The 15,979-nt window shown below is 40.9% G+C and overlaps 1 protein-coding gene across 13 annotated transcripts in view; it reads right to left on the bottom strand.

Annotated features, from left to right (window-relative positions):
* CLASP1 (cytoplasmic linker associated protein 1) overlaps window positions 1–14,675 on the bottom strand; it is a 338,497-nt gene extending 323,822 nt beyond the window's left edge. For 4 of the 13 annotated variants that reach the window (XM_072613398.1, XM_072613397.1, XM_072613400.1 and 1 more), the window contains exon 1: window positions 13,958–14,190. The gene's annotated coding sequence lies outside the window, so the exon portion shown is untranslated. Of the gene's footprint in view, window positions 1–13,851; window positions 14,191–14,226; window positions 14,322–14,599 lie in introns of those variants that run through there. The other 9 variants (XM_072613409.1, XM_072613408.1, XM_072613396.1 and 6 more) reach the window with 5 other exon arrangements.
* Window positions 14,676–15,979: the final 1,304 nt, after the last annotated feature.

A 15,979-nucleotide genomic window follows, 5' to 3' on the forward strand; every position in this document is an offset into this window, starting at 1 on the left:
ACTGAGGCTTCAAGATATTATTATATCTTTCCCACTGGCACAACTTTAAAATTTCAGGGTCAGGATTCAAATCCAGGTCTCCTGAATCCAAGTCCAAAACTCTTTTTCTTAAACCACAGTGCAAACACAGTTAGCTTTACTACTCTTTGAAGTACTAAGCTTTCATTCCTTGCCAGTAGACAAGTGGCAATATAAGAACTCTATAAGAAAACCTACACAGGCTTTTGAACACGATCAAGCAATGTAAAACGTTTCCCATTACAGACACTGGTGATGGGGAAACCAAAACTCCTGAAATGTCTGTTCCTACTTTGAGAATGATGCTTTGATTAAAAATGAATTCAAAAGCTAAGTTATTAAGATGTGTTGTTCTAATAACATTTTAGAAAGGTAAACCTTCCTCAGTTCAACACCTAGGTTGGAATAAATAGACCCCAAAAGCACTGACAGAACTTGGAAGTGACTGCTAAAATTTTGTTGGTGCCTACTAAACAGTCACACCAAAAAGAAGCAGCATCCTAGGCCTGAGGAAGAGCAAACAAGTATCTTGACGGTCAAAAAGGAGGAGACAGATGCCTGAGTTTAGATTTATGTCATCTGACAGTTATTCCTGGAAAAATTCGAAGACAGATTCTTAAAGGGATGAGGTTTATGAGTACTTAGAAAGGAAAGACTACAAGTAATCAGGGGTTAATTAAAGGGGTGGAAAGACAGGCCAGACCAATCCCATTTACTCTTCTGATCAAGTTATAGACTGTTTGGAATGACAGTGTACCCTAGTGGGGAAAGCACTAGTTCTACTCAGAAGTCATGGGTTTGAATTCTGTCTCTTGGACTTTAGTTTCCACACACCTGTAAAATGAGGGAGTGAGACAAGAACCCAGGAGCTTCTGTTTTTCCACAGTAACCCAATTACCTAAATCCTTTTGTTAGCAACCCCTGAGGCATCCTCCCCCAGAACTATAACCTGGGGAGGGGGAGAAGGTGCCTTCAACAGGTGTGAGTTCACACTTAAAACTACAACTTGAGAGCTCTTGACAGTGACTACCTAAATAGAGAGTAGATACAATTAGCTTGAATCAAAAGCATTACTAAAACAGCCCAGCACTTGTAAGCAAACATTCCTCTCATAAACCTTTCACAAATACCCAAAGTGCAAGTGGTCAGAGTAGGCATAAACACTTCCAACTGTAGTGAGACACATACAGGGAACACAGAGAGCTAAGACAACTGACACCTCTGAAACTCCCCTTAGCTACCATACCCGGGGTCTGATCCTCTCTGCAAGTTGAGTTAGTCCTCTGAATAGTTTGCTCAGTCCTGGTACCAGAGGTCACCCTCCTGGAAGCTGCTCCAGGCTGCATCCCTCTGCACAGAGAAATGTGTGCCTGCTCCCTCCTCAGGTGTCTCAACTGTGCTTCAAACTCTCCAGCTCTGAAGCCATCCAACTCCTCTGCCTGGCAAGCTTAGTTTTTTAAAGACTTCCGGGGTATGGCCAATTCTCACCCAACTAAGAGTTAGCTGACAGTTAAATTCAGAAAACTCCTGGGCAGCTTGTCTTCATTAGCATATTAATATCTCCTCTATTTGCCCCTTACTTTCAAGGATTATATTAAGGTGGGGGGAATAAAATCTGCCCTCTTTACTGCCAGCTCAATGATACAATTAGACAAGAAAATCAAAAAACTTTACGTGACATGAAGCTACATGAAGAGGCATATAGTATACACACCAAAGCAAGTGACAGCCCATTTCACTGCACCATGCCTAGTCAGGGCATCTGCAGGGGTTTGTCTAGATCTGGGTGCTACATCCTAGGAGACTAACAACAAGCGAGCGGGGTCCGGAGGGTAAGGGAACTAACTACTTACATCATACCACCAAGAAGATCTGTTAAAAGAAATAAAGTCGGTCAGCCTGGAGAAGGCTGGGGTGGGGAATAGGAGCACATTTACAACAGCTGTCTTCAAATATCTGAAATGATTACCATGTAGAGGAGGAACTGAACCAGCTCTATTTGGTCATGGAGGGCAAAACTAAGACCAGTGAGGCCAAGTTATAAGACAACAAATTTTAATACAAGAGAAAGCTTCCTTAAAACATATACACATAGAGAGAAATAAAAGTTACAATAAGTAGTGTATACTATGCTGTGTAATTATTACTATTCTGCAAGGAGCTGTTCCAAAAATAATATTGAAAGAAAAAATTAGAATGGCCTGGAATTAGGAAGTGCTACCTTAGGAGTTCCCTGTCACTAGAGATCCTGACTCAAAAGTACTCTGACCATTTGTCAAGAAAGAGAACTCACACTTTGGATGAGGACGAGACTTGATGACCTCTGAGGTTCTTTTCAACTCAGAGATTCTATTGTCTTACTTTTCATCCCTAGACAACTAACAATGAAAGGATAAAAGATTTAAACACAGTCTCAACATATTCAGGTTTAGTCACATGGGGGTGGGCATTTAGTCAAGATTTTTATAATTCAAGAACCTAGAATGGATGATACTCACTTTGAAAATGATTAAAATTAACATAATTCAAACATTATTACTACCCAGGGCTATTTTCAATGCTAAGCTTTTTTTTTTTTTTAGAAAAAAAAAAAAACATCTACTAAGAAAATTTCATGCTCACTAGCTTCCCCTCTACAATAAACTATTCTTCCTCCAAACTGCCTTATTTCTGTTCGGAGCACTACCACCTTCCCAGTCAGCCAGGCTGATAACCTAGCTACTATTCTTGGTTTCCTTCTCCTTTATCCCAAGAAATAATCAGTTGTCATGTCATAGTATTGTAGGATATAAAGCCAGAAGATGCCTTTGACAGAAGCTAATCCAATTCCCTCATTTTACATATGAGGAATTGAGTCCCAGAGAGGCTGGATGATTAGTCCAATGTCTCACAGGTAGTAAGTGACAGTTTGGAATGTGTCCATTCCACCTCAACTTTTCTCCAATCTGTCCCCTAACCTCCACTCACACTGCCACCACCACCTTCTTTCAGCTCTTACCTCTCCCCTCACTCTTCTTGCTTCCAGTCTCTCCTCTTTTCCCCAATGTTTCCAAAATTAGTGAGACCAACTCCTATATTCAAAAACCTTCCATGGGTGTCCTAACCATAGGACAACCTTTCCAACATAACTTCCTATCCGTCCCCCTTCATACATTCTACATTCTAGCCAAGGTGCCCCAAAATTAACATCTCATCTCTCTCGTTTCTGTGTGACTCACTGAATCAGACCTCTCTGGCTGGGATACACTCTCTCACCTCTGTCCCTCCCCTCAGAATCCTGGTCTTTCTTCAAGGACAGCTCAGGTGCTTCCACCTCCATGAAACCTTCCCTCATCCATACCACTTGGCTTCGGTTGTTAGTGAACTCCGGCTATTCCAATGACCTGGAGGCCTCCTCAACCCTACTCTACCAACAAGCATTTGAGAAGTGAATACTGTATGTCAGGCACTGCACTAGGTGTAGGGGTACAAAGTCAAAAATAACACAGAATAAGGAAATATAAACTCAGTGATAATTTTTTCTCTCCTCAGCACAGTGCTTTTCAAATAACAGGTAATTAAGATGTGTGGAACTGAATTTGGAATCTTAGTAAATGTCCAGAAGTCATTTAAGTGAAGACATGAAAGAGAGGATACAAAATAATTCCAATTCTAAAAGACCTAATTGTACGCAGCTTTCTCCAAGTTACCAGCTTGAGCTCTATTAATCAAGTCCTAGAAGACACCAAACATACACCAGGTCCCTACAGTAATATCTGCTTTGGGGTTTTTACCTGCAATCATCAATAACTTTAGGCCCCTAGTTTTACTCTGAGGCATCTAGGTGGCTCAGTAGATAGAGGGATAGGCCTGAAGTCAGGAAGACCTTAGCTCAAATCCAGCCTCAGGCACTTACTAGATGTGTGACCCTGGGCAAGATACTTAACTTTTGTTTGCTTTAATACACTGTAGAAGGAAATGGCAAACAACACCATTATCTTTGCCAAGAAACCTTCCTGGACAGTATTGTCCATGGAGGCATGAAGAGTCAGACACTAGTGAACAACCACAACAGATTCTTACCTAACTGTGGTCACTCTTTTGTCCTTTTCTCCTCTCAGGAACAGAATTATTTTATTTCAATTTAACCTTTGTTAAGTATTAACTGAGTGCAAGGCACACATTGGGGGAGGCAGAGAGAAAGAAGGAAAAAGGAGGGAAGGGAGAGAGGGAGATGGAGGGGAGAGAACAAACCTATTCTCAAAGAGCCTACTTCTACTACCATATTATAAAACATAACTTGATCTATAGGCACAGCAACAAACATGATGCATTCCCAATCTCCTAATCCTAAACAACAGCCTTGTGACACCATTATCAGGCAACTACAGACAAGGAACAATACAAGTGTTTCTATAGCAGCTTCAGAGCTCTATTTCAAATCTTGACAAAAGTCAGAAAATAGAAAGGTAATACATGATACAGGGAAAGGCTGCTGGGTTTTGATCAGAGGTCCTGGTTCAAATCCTGACTGGGACATTGTATGTCCTTGTGCAAATCATTGAGCTTCTTTGGACCTCAGTTTCTCAACAGATGACCTCAGAGTCCCTAATACGTCTGACTCTTATGATCCCATGTTCAGCTGATTTACTCCAGCACTGCAATTCAAACAACCAAGGAATTCTGCTCAATATTTGAGAGTCACTACCAATGTATTTAACAGCCTGAGGGATTCACAGTGCAATAGGTAGCATACTGGATTTGGAGACAGAAGACCAGGGCTTTTGAATCCTGGTTCTGACAATGACTAACTGCTTGTGTGATCTTCAGCAAATTATGTAATGTCCCTACACTTCAGTAATGCAAGGGTTAGACTAGGTGACCTCTAAAGTCCCCTGCAGCTGTAAATCTATGATCTTACAAACACAGAACACCTGACCTTCACATCCAAATCATCCTACTTAAAATAAGGACCACATATAGCAATGTGACACCTGTTTTAAGAAAACTGACCTCTACAGCATAGAGCCCCAAATATGGGGGAAAAATATTTCTATTCTAGCCTCAAGAAAAGAGGTAATAAAATAAAGTCAGCTTCTTCCCGTTCAGTCACTTTACTAGATAAACAATTATCTAAAGGTAGATGGATACACCATCACTCTGGAAGTCCAAAAATCTAATTTGCTCGAGAAGAAGTATATATCTACAATGCTTTATTTGAGTCTATTCCTTGGGAACAGAAAATGTGAAATTTTTTCAGTATTAAATTTAAAGCCCTTATAAAATAAAGATCCTCAAGGTGGGTGTGGAGAGGACACTCAGAAGTCAAGTACCGGCTGGGAAAATGCCCAGAAAAGGGGGGGAAAAAAATAAGACCACAGAAAGTTACTTTCTTGGTGAACAGATATCTCCTCCCTTCCTTTTTGGTGAGGAAAAACAATGCTTACCATCAGGGAAAGACATAGAAATCAAGGCTTCTGTATCCCAAACATCCAAAATTCAGTGGGCTCAGGCCATGGAAGAGCTCAAAAAGGATTTTGAAAATCAAGTTAGACAGGTGAAGGAAAAACTGGGAAGAGAAATGAGTGACATGCAAGCAAAGCATGAAAAACAAGTAAACACCCTGCTAAAGGAGACCCAAAAAAATGCTGAAGAAAATAACACCTTGAAAAATAGGCTAACTCAACTGGCAAAAGAGGTTCAAAAAGCCAATGAGGAGAAGAATGCTTTCAAAAGCAGAATTAGCCAAATGGAAAAGGAAGGTCAAAAGCTCACTGAAGAAAATAGTTCTTTCAAAATTAGAATGGAACAGATGGAGGCTAATGCCTTTATGAGAAACCAAGAAATCACAAAACAAAACCAAAATAATGAAAAAATGGAAGATAATGTGAAATATTTCACTGGACAAACACTGACCTGGAAAATAGATCCAGGAGAGACAATTTAAAAATTATGGGACTACCTGAAAGCCTTCATCAAAAAAAGAGCCTAGACATCACCTTTCATGAAATTATCAAGGAAAACTGCCCTGAGATTCTAGAACCAGAGGGCAAAATAAATATTCAAGGAATCCACAGAACACCGCCTGAAAGAGATCCAAAAAGAGAAACTCCTAGGAACACTGTGGCCAAATTCCAGAGTTCCCAGGTCAAGGAGAAAATATTGCAAGCAGCTAGAAAGAAATAATTCAAGTATTGTGGAAATACAATCAGGATAACACAAGATCTAGCAGCTTCTACATTAAGGGATCAAAGGGCATGGAATGTGATATTCCAGAAATCAAATGAACTAGGACTAAAACCAAGAATCACCTACCCAGCAAAACTGAGCATAATACTTCAGGGGAAAAAATTGTCTTTCAATGAAGTAGAGGACTTTCAAGCATTCTTGATGAAAAGACCAGAGCTGAAAAGAAAATTTGACTTTCAAACACAAGAATGAAGAGAAGCATGAAAAGGTAAACAGCAAAGGGAAGTCTTAAGGGACTTACTAAAGTTGAACTGTTTACATTCCTACATGGAAAGACAATATTTGTAACTCTTGAAACTTTTCAGTATCTGGATAGTGGGTAGGATTACACACACACACACACACACACACACACACACAGAAGACAGTGAATTGAATAGGGTGGGATCACATCTTTAAAAAATGAAATTAAGGGGTGAGAGAAATATATTGGGAGGAGAAAGGGAGAAATGGAATGGGGCAAATTATCTCTCATAAAAGAGGCAAGCAAAAGACTTTTTAGTGGAGGGAAAAAGAGGGGAGGTAAGAGAAAAACATGAAGTTCACTCTCATCACATTCCACTAAAGGAAGGAATAAAATGCACACTCACTTTGGTATGAAAACCTATCCCTCAATACAGGAAAGTGGGGGAGAAGGGGATAAGCAGGGTGGGGGGGATGATGGAAGGGAGGGCAATGGGAGGAGGGAGCAATTTGAAGTCAACACTCTTGCGGAGGGACAGGATCAAAAGAGAGAATAGAAGCAGTGGGGGGGAGGATAGGATGGAGGGAAATATAGTTAGTCTTACACAACATGACTATCATGGAAGTCATTTGCAAAACTACACAGATATGGCCTATATTGAATTGCTTGCCTTCCCAAAGGGAATGGGTGGGGAGGGAGGGATGAAGAGAAGTTGGAACTCAAAGTTTTAGGAACAACTGTCAAGTTCTGTTCTTGCTACTAGGAAATAAGAAATACAGATAAAGGGGTATAGAAAGTTATCTGGCCCTACAGGACAAAAGAGAAGATGGGGACAAGGGAAGGGAGGAATGATAGAAGACAGGGCAGATTGGTGATAGGGGCAATTAGAATGCTCGGTGTTTTGGGGTGGGGAGAGGGGACAAATGGGGAGAAAATTTGGAACCCAAAATTTTGTGAAAATGAATGTTAAAAGTTAAATAAATAAATTTAAAATGAAAAAAAATAAAAATCCGCTAAAAGGAAAAAATATAGCAATATTATCAATGGTGATGTGTACTGGTAACATTAACTAATATCCAGGCTGAACCACAACTACCTAAAAATGTTCTTATGAATTCAAACACAAAGGAATCCAACTGTGTTTTGACTGTCCATGGCCAAATAATGAAATGAGAAGACAACAAATAAAAAGAAATTTGGCCAACTTTCCTTGAACTCTGGTAGGCAATGAAATAGTTCCCGCAGGGAACTTACTGAAGTCTGGTCATTCAGATCACAAAACATTATGCCTTACTGAACTAGAAGAAGTTCTATATGGAAATATCCCAAAATATCTATAGTAATTAAATAAATGGCCATTTAGTACTTTCTGTATTTAAGTGATCAGATTCTCAATGGTAAGAATGACTACATCATTTGGAGATTTTGGACTTTCTGAGAGGCTGTATGGTTTGTTGATAAAGGGATGAAGAAGCAGAAAAACCTGAGTTTCAAAATACCACCTGACACAAGCTATGTGACATTGGGCAAACCACTTAACCCCTCTCCTTACCTGTAAAATGAGAATTGAACCTGATGACCTCTAAAGTTCCTCCCAGTTCTCTATTATCCTCTGAACCAGAGAAGCCAAAATTCAAGGACAACAAAACGCATACAAACTAAAGCTATCTGTAAAAAAACGATCAAAAAAGCTTCTTTTAAACTTAGAAACCCTATGAAACACAAACTCCGTAACGTATAACTGCAAATCACACATGCCAAGTTTTATCAAAATACCATGTGCCCATCAAAAAAAATTTCTAAAGGATGTAAGAGACCCAAATGATTACTCTTTAGTTCATATCAGTTAGGAGCATGGCATGGAAGGGTCAATACAATGAACTCTAAGAAATACTATGCTACACTGCTCGAGGTCTCTCATTTGTGATTGTTCCACAGACACTTCCAATACCACCAATATGGATTATATCCACGACTAATTTCTCATTCAGTTCTCATTCAAAAATAATTTCTCAAGCATGTTACAACATCATGTTAAATACTCTAAGGGATATAAAGAAATACAACACATCCCTAACTTCAATGAATTTACTATCTAGTCAGTTTAACCTTCTTTCCACATCACATAGAGTAAAAGTTAAACAACAATACAAGATAGTAATTAAGTACCAAATGCACTCATTAAAGAGTAGGAAAATTCAGAACAATAAACTGAAGTGGTAAAAGAAGACTTGGGGGAGGACCGATGGCTTGAACTGGGCTTAAAGAAAGGACAGGAAAAGAATAAAGATATATGTGTTCTCTGGACAGGGCAAACAGTAGAGGCACTACTGAAACAGGAGATGTTATACTGTATTTATATACTATGTATAATAATAGCAACTTTACCTGTTAGCTTGGGATAACTATGCGATAGTATGGGAGAACAAAATTAGAGATAGCTGTGCTCTGACATGGGGACTTCATCCCTTATTAACTTTCAGAAATGTCTATTTTACTAAATTAAGACAAAGCTTAACAGAGAGAACTTCAGAAAAGGAGCAGTTTTAATACAGGCAAACATCTTTAAAAGACTACATTATTGTTTATAGACTGAATTCAACTGTTCTTCGTCAGGAAGGGCACCAAACAATCCAAGCTCTGTCCACAATAGGACCTTGTTACCATGTCTGAGGGACAGTTTTCAACAACTGCTAAACACATTCATAACAGTTTGCCTCTATCCATAACAAAGACACAAACTACATAAAGACGCTCAATCAAAAGCTAGTCTAGTAGAGTGCTACAAATGTTGCAAAACTGTTGCAGTCTGGAAATTTAATGTACATTCTAGATGTACAGAATATGAAAGTAAGGTGGATGCCCAATTAACTCTACCTGAGTCTCTGACAAAATTTAAGGCCCTTTTCATTAATTACTGATGCTTAAAATATATACAGATTTGAATATTTAATTGTTCATGTAAAGTCAATTCAAACATTTGTTAAGCACAATTTATACATGCAAGGTCAACAACCCAAGCGGAAGAGCTAGTGAAGCATCACAGATAAATCAAGATCAGCTAACTTTACAGAGATAACTCAAAATACATGTCACTAAGAAAAATGGTGGGCTAAGCTCCCTCACAAATCTAAATCAAGATGATATTTCACAATAATAATACAAAGGCAGGCAACCTAAGTTTAAAACAAAAACAAATAACCCTATACATGCAATGCCAGGAACAAATCCTGAGAAGGTCAATGACAAAAAGCTTCCACATAATACCAAAATATTTACAGCGGTCCTTTTTATGACAGGAAAGAACTGGAAACAAAGTGAATGCCCATAAATCTGGCAACTGGCAAATTGTAGTATATGAATATAATGGAATATTACTATGCTTTAAGAAACAATGAATACAATGGATACAACAAGCATAGAAAGATTTAGAAGAGCACATGTAAAATGAATGTAAATCTAAGTAGCAAAGCCAAGAAAACTATACATTACTGCTACAACTTAAATTGAAACATCAACAATCACAAAACAATCAAAATTAAATGTTACCAAAGTAAAAAGAGACTGGGGGACGGAAGAGGGGAGACACAGATATGGAACACTTCAAGCATCATCAGATTTTTAACTGATAAATATGGTGGATTTTTTTTTCTTTTCTTAAAAAAAATTCTTTGTTGTAAGTGATGACTCGTGGAAAAAGGAATACAGGGGAATTCAGGTGACATAAAAATAAAATATATCAATTAAAATGTATTATTTTACAAAAATAAACTGTACAAGATGAAAGCTCTGGACTGGCAATAAATAGTTCACATGAGGAAAAATAAAGGTCAGTTTTAGCTCATTACAAGTTCACTGTGGAACTACACTGTGCCATAGTTTGGGAGGAAGAATTGTATAGAAGGTACAGTGGAAAAGTCAGAAAAGTTGTTTCTAGTATGAACTCTGGTACTTCCTGGCCATGTGTTCTTGAGCAAGTCATTTAACTGCTTGGGCCTTCAGTTTCCTCATCTGTGAAATGGGGATAACACATGCTACATCTACCTTATACAGAAAAGGATCATATTAGTAAAAACATGGCAAAGTACTTTGGAAACTGTAAAGCTCTACACAAATATAAGCTATTATTTCTAATCATAATGTTCACATTAATATCTTAATAGGTTTTATGTATCTCATCCCATCTTATATGACTAATAAGCACTCACAGTGCAATAGAGCCTTAAGTTTTACAAGGCACCTTCACCTTCAGTCCTCTGAAACAGGTAGCATATTATTATACCCATTTTACAGAAAAGAAAACAGGATCAAGGAGACTGACTTACCCATTATCCCAGAAAATATCTAAACCAAGTTATCCTAACTCTTAAGAGCAGAACTCTTTCCATTGCCAATACAGACTTTTTAATTGGAGTAATACAAGCATGGTGCCCAGATCACAGGAAATAATGGTCCTATCATACTTATACTCTAAAGTCATTTTAACTCTTGGTACCACTTTTTAAAGAAGGACATTTAAAAATAAAGAGTTTTCCAGAGAAAGATTATCAAGAAGGATCACAGATTTAAAGCTGGAAGGAACCTCAGAGGTTATCAAGTCTAATCCCTTTATTTGACAAATAAGGAAACTGAGGCCCAAGTGAGTTGACAAAGGTAACGATAAATGTCAAACGCAGAATTTGAGCTCAGGTCTTTGTACGCCAAAACCAATGCACTTTCCACTATATCATGCTTCTTCACTAAGGTGAGAATGGTTAATGTATCCAGGGAGTAGAGGTCACAGTAGGAAAGTGATGTAGTAAGAATATATTTGAAGGGCTATCATTTGGAAGCAGGAATATATGTTTTGTGTTACACCTTCAGAGAGAAACCAAAACCAATTGGCAAAAATTTCAGAGAAACACTATTTGGTTCAATGGAGTCTAACAATGAAGGTTGTTCAACAATGGAAATGCCTGAGGAAGTAGTGAACCCCTTCTCACTAGAAGTCCTCAAGCTGAGGTAAAATGATCATCTCTCAAGGGTGTGTACGTGACATGGTAGGTGGGTCTAAAATACCTTTAAGTTCCTTTCCAGCCCTAGGGACACTAAGAATGGTTCATTTTCACAAGTTACCTATAGATGAGGCAGACACACACGTGTGTATATATGTATGTGTATGAAATAATTTTATATATTTAATTCAACACTTAAAATCTGAGAAAAAAAGAATCTTAGATCCCATTCCCATTGTCTAGAAAATGTTTCAGCTATTTATTTTTCATTGTTTGTTTCTTCTATCAGCTTCCATGAGAAAGGATCTGTTCCAGTTTAACTTTACAATTGATCTCACAATTATCACAAGAGCTTTAATAAATAACTCTGAGTCCTATATTTGAATTGCCTTATATGGCTAAGCATTTTGCCATTAATGATATTAATGGCCTTTTTTATGTGCAATTATAAACTATGAATTTAAATAACAGTTGTTCACTACAATCTCTCTGAGACCTCATTAAATCAAATAACTAATGAAGGTGTTATTACTGAGAATCTATTTTTTTCCCCATTTTACCACACTGAATACTAGTGGATATGATAGTTAAGATCATTCTGTTAACTAACCTTAACTAAAAACCTAAATCTAAAACCAATGATCAAATCTAACCCTTTTCAATTATGTCTTATCAACTAAATATTCTTTGGAGAAATCATTTCCTTTTTACCTCCCTATGAAACCACATAGGAAAGGCATTAAAATTTGCATGAAAAAACTATCTGTGTACATTAGGTTTAATAATGGTTTCTTAGTTACTGAACTATATTTGGCCAGATCTACTGAATTACTAAAGCATCAAACATAAAGTTTTATGGCTTCAGAGTTTTACATACAACTAATCCAAAAAACTTTTATCCTGGTCCTTTATTTATATGAATAAGCTTGAGTTTAAAGGTTAGTGCCAAAGACTATAATGCTAGGAGACCTGGATTCTCAGTCTCAACTCTAAAATAAATTTACTGTGTAAATTTAGCCACCTACTACATCTGCCACTTCAGTTCTAACAGGCTGATGAAGTATTTGACACCTCCCAACTTCTAAAGAGGGTATTATTAGTTTATTATTAGTGAAGAAATGTAAAAGTTTGTGCTAAAAGTCTCTAAACAAGTTACTTTTACACAAACACACATACACATGACTTTTTAGTCTAGAATCTATTCCACTTAGATTAGTCAACAACAGAAAATAAACTGCAGGAGCTGAGGTTTGAGAAACAGCTGCTAAAGAGGCACAATCACATTCTTACAGGGATTATATGTAACAGCCTACCAAATTTAGATCCTTCTTTGGAAATGCTACACATGATCAATTTTCTGTAATTTATTCAATAAATTGTTATCAATCACTTTTCTTAGCTGTCACTGGGATAAACTGCTACGCCCCATTTTAATGATGAAAAAATTAAGGTACAGAACAATTAAGTATATTGTACAGGGTCTCTCTGCCAGCCTAGGCAAAAACCTGAATTGGAAATGGCCTGTGTGGCATCTGCACATGGTAGGCACTCAAAAATATTTCTTGGTGAATCCCACAGGATTAAAGCCTTTGCAGTTCACATCGTTACAATCCACAGAAAATAAAAAATAAAATAAAAATTAATTTTTGAAATGCTTTATGGGTTCAAAAGTCTAACAGAACAACTGCCATTTCAGTTCATGAACTGGCTCACTGGCAGAGCTATTATTACAGAAATCATATTTTACTTATCCTTCAAATTTTTATTTCAGGGTTAAAAAGATATCTGTAAAACTGCATCACTGAAAAAACAATCATCCATGTCACAGCAGCTCAGAAAAGAGAGAGCACAATCCAATTAGCCCCATTGTACCAAGCAAGACTAGCATCTATGATCACACTGATCTCAGACCTGTTCTGCAAATATGAAGGAATAACAAAGGCAAGTTGAGAAGGCAACAGAAGGCTTAACTCAGCAGTTCTCCAGTTTTCAGGATTTCATTAAGATCCTACGGGGGAGGAGGCTCATGAGGGGCTCCAAAGACGAAAGGGGCCCAGCCCATCCCGCCCGGCCAGGTCTGCTTTGTCTAGCCCGGTTTCACAGCAACCCAGGCTCCCCGACACTTCCCTCCGGGTCTTTCTTCACATCACTTCCACCGAGTTGTAGTCTCCCCTCCCCCCACCCCTCCTTGCGCTCATTTCAAACCGAGGATGATCCCGACTCTCCTCGGGGTGGGAGGGTCCGCTGGGGTTCTTGGACTCGGTGCTAAGAAGGGGGCAAACACAAAGCCACCAGGCAGATCCCACAAACCCTGCAGGCCCCCCCCGCCTCTCAGCATCCCTCCGCACGCCAGCTCCGCAATCTATCGAAGATCCAAACAATGCAACCTGTCTCCCCCTCGCCCCCCCCCATCACACACACACTCACTCGCTCCTCTTCCATCTTCCACCAGCAGGGCTGGGTTCCTCCCCTCCACCCCCAAGTGCATCCGACAGCTGAGGAGGGAGCGCTTCGCAAACACGCGCACACGTACCCCGGGGGTCCGCGGCTAGTCGCGGGGAGGGGGGAGGGGGGGCCACTTCCAATCTCATCAGCCCCGACGCGGCTCTTACTGCATTACTTGGCGGTGGCGACCGCGCTGCCGCTGCTAAGCTGGTTTCTTCTCTCCTCCTCCACCCCAATGAGGCTGAGGAGCTTGGTACAGGGCAAAAAATAAAAGGCTCAGAACGCATGCGCGGCGATGCCTGGGACCGGCGCGCCACCCGCCCCCCCTGCTGCTCCCCTTTTCCCCCTTTCCCTTACGGAAGGCCGCGTCTGACCATAGAGAGGAGCAAAAACGAGGACCGCTCCTGAGGTGCCGCGTTACGCATGCGCCAAGCTGGCGCCTAAATCGGTTATGTTAGTGGGTGTGGCTCCCGCCCCTTTTGCCTTCTCATCCGACTCAAACGATGACCCTCACGGGGACCCGTAGAGCAGATACTTTACCCCCCCAAAGAAACTGAGTGATGCAAAGCGCATAATAACGAGGAGAAAGCAAAGCCAATGCCAGGCTCGGGAGGGAAGGCAAGGGTGAGAGGACGGTGGTCTCCAAGCCTCCGAAAACAGAGGGCACAATCAGGGCAGAAAAAGAAAGGGGTGGAGGGAAGGTCCAAGGAAAACGAGTCCGACCGCTTACTTCCTTCCGGGCGTGGCCTAGGCTGGCGGAAGGCGCCTTTCACTTCCGCTTTTCAGAAGCGCCTTTTGTTTCCGGGTTGTAGGCGGGTGGCCTGGGTTGTGGGGCGGCAGGGAGGGGTGTGTCTTAAAGAGGCTAGTGGCCTTGTCGAGGTGAGGAAGGAATACGCGGTGCCCTGTCCCTGGGGGCTACCCCGCTTTCTGTACGTGATCAGCCACCAAGGGATAAAAGGCCGGATTCTTCCCTCCTCGCCAGTTTGCGTAAACAGTCCGAAAATCCCTGACGCCTTGTCGCGCGCCCTCCCACCCCCCGCGGCCAGCGGCCTGTCGCCCTCCGTCCCATCCTCCCTTTCTTCGAACGCCTCCCGGGAGCTGGACGAGCGACAGTCTGGGGCCGGCCGCCGGCATCGCGGTGACGCTTCCCGGGCATCCCAGCGTGGGAGCCCCGCAGCAGCCCCGTGAGGCCTCGCTCCTCCTGACCCTTGTTTCCCGGAGGAGCACGTGTCGGCCCGTCGGCGGTCACCCGCGCAGCGCCAGGAAGTCAGCCAGCCAGCTCTCATTATGGCCCTGTATTGCTGGGGATGGCACCCGAGAGAAACTACCGCTGTCCGGAGAGAGCTTGTCAGAGAGGCCAGTGCGAACAGAGCTCTGCGCAGAACTGGGAGCGAGGAGACGTCAAGTAGAGCTTGAGCTGAGCCTCGAAGGAAATCGGGGCTTGGGGCTTGGAAGACAGCCAGGGCAAAGGGCCGGAGAAGGAAGCTGAGGCCAGCTGGAGTGCCTGAAGCCGGGTGATAGATTGTGATTGGAGACTAGATATCAGGAGACATCCTGTTTTCCCGATCATGGCATAGCAACAATCTTTTGCTCTCACCTTCTGGTAGATGCTGTCGTGAGATGTACTGTTTTATGTGATATGTGTAATGATTTAGATTTGTCGGAGCTTCCCTGTTTCCCAGGAGATCCTGATCTGAGACTTGGGACTGCATTCACATGAATCAATGTGATCAGTCCCACCTCCTGACATTGAACAATCCCTGCGCTTGTAACTCCTAAATGAACTGTCCCAGGTGCCGCACTCTGGTTCCTGCCACGCTAACGCTGGTTCTGTACTCTGCTGAAGAATCACAAGGTTCAGCAACCCTTAAGATTTGAGACAGTCACAAAGCTCAGCGATTCTACGAACTTAGAGACTGTTCCCACAGGATCCAAGAATACCAAGAGCCACTGCTCAAGACCTGAGGATGGCTGTGTTGAGTCCTGCCTTTTTGTGGTTTTCATGCTTAAAAACTTTACCTTGCCACAAAAAGTAAGCCCTCCTTCTCAGAAAGGCAGACTTGGGTTTGCAAGCATTTTCCTCACTTTGAAATTAATCTTCTGTTTGATT

The sequence above is a fragment of the Notamacropus eugenii genome, chromosome 5 (assembly GCF_028372415.1).
Source record: "Notamacropus eugenii isolate mMacEug1 chromosome 5, mMacEug1.pri_v2, whole genome shotgun sequence".
Taxonomy (NCBI): Eukaryota; Metazoa; Chordata; class Mammalia; order Diprotodontia; family Macropodidae; genus Notamacropus; species Notamacropus eugenii.